The sequence below is a fragment of the Phaethon lepturus genome, unplaced genomic scaffold, assembly GCF_000687285.1.
Source record: "Phaethon lepturus isolate BGI_N335 unplaced genomic scaffold, ASM68728v1 scaffold28036, whole genome shotgun sequence".
NCBI lineage: Eukaryota > Metazoa > Chordata > Aves > Phaethontiformes > Phaethontidae > Phaethon > Phaethon lepturus.
In genome coordinates this window covers 7,228-8,483 of record NW_010548709.1, presented here as the reverse complement: position 1 = coordinate 8,483, position 1,256 = coordinate 7,228, and positions in this window count along the sequence as shown.

Sequence of the window (1,256 nt, the reverse complement as noted above, 5' to 3'; positions counted from 1 at the left end):
CCGCAGCGGTGAGCTCCACCTCGGCTTAGGGCTGTTCCCCTGCTGCTGGGGCACCAGCTGCTCCCCACAAACACCCTCCGTTCCCTGGGCTCGGCTGCTGCCAGCCGGGTCACACCTGGGAGGCACTGTGTCATGCCATGGCACCTCCTAAGCACTGGGCTATTTTTGGCCCGTTTTCCCTTGGCAGCTGGCCGGCAGGAAATGCTTGTGCAAACTGTGGATGAGAACCAGACCCTTCAAGAATGAAACAAATCACCAGGGAGTAAATTCTCCCCCTTCGCCCCACATCCTTTATTCCCTCCTGGCCCCGTGTAGAGGTGATACTACTGGGACGAAGCCTTTAGTCCCCAGCGCGGTTTTGCTCCCTGTTGTTGCTCCCATGGTGTCCCCTTGCTGTCCTGGCGTGGGGAGCAGGCTCTCAGCGTGGCTGGGGACAGCGCAAGCTGCAGAGCAGCACACATGGATGTGGGGGGTGACGTGGAGCCCAGCCCATGGGGCAGAGAGCAGCAGTGACCGTCCCTGAAGCCCCTATCCCTGCCTGAGGTCACTGGTTCCGCCAAGGGATGGACAGGATCATACCCCTGGCCTCCCTGTGCCCGTGACTCTGCCTGGGGATCACCCAGGCTCTCCCACACTTAGTTGGAAAAGCATGGTTCCTCTCAGCAACGTTAATTAGTGCTAATTATCTGACTTCCATTGGTTTCCCACCTGACAGCAGGACTATGGGGCCACCATGAAACATGACCCAAGGGTAATCCCCGGCCCGCTGTCAGGCACGGGGGTGAGAGGCCCTTGCTCCCTGCATCACCACGCTGCACAAGCCACAGGTCCAAATGCAGAATTTTTTTTCCTGATTCTGTGCAGGCAAATTTAAAGATGTTTGAGCAGCAGGAGGACCTGGGATGCCGCAGTGACGCATCTCTGCTCAGACAGGCAGGCTCTGTCCCGCTCCAGAGTGAAGACCTGGGCTTGAGAGGTCCCCTTCCTTCCCCTGCAAAGAGCCGCCTTCCTCCAGGCCAGCCCTCCTGGCTGCCCCGCCGGGGACACGAAGGTCAGGCTGGCGTGCTGCCAGGGCTGCCATGATGCCATGTAATCCGCGTGCTGCCGCCGCGCTGCTCCCGACAATGAACCCATTCACGCGGGCCGGAATGAAGTGTGAAGCCCTTGGCACTAATTCTGCTACCGAGCTCCTGACTCTGTAATGGCCCCGTGCCTCCGAGCGACGCACAGATGGACACAGGAGCCTGGGAGGTCAC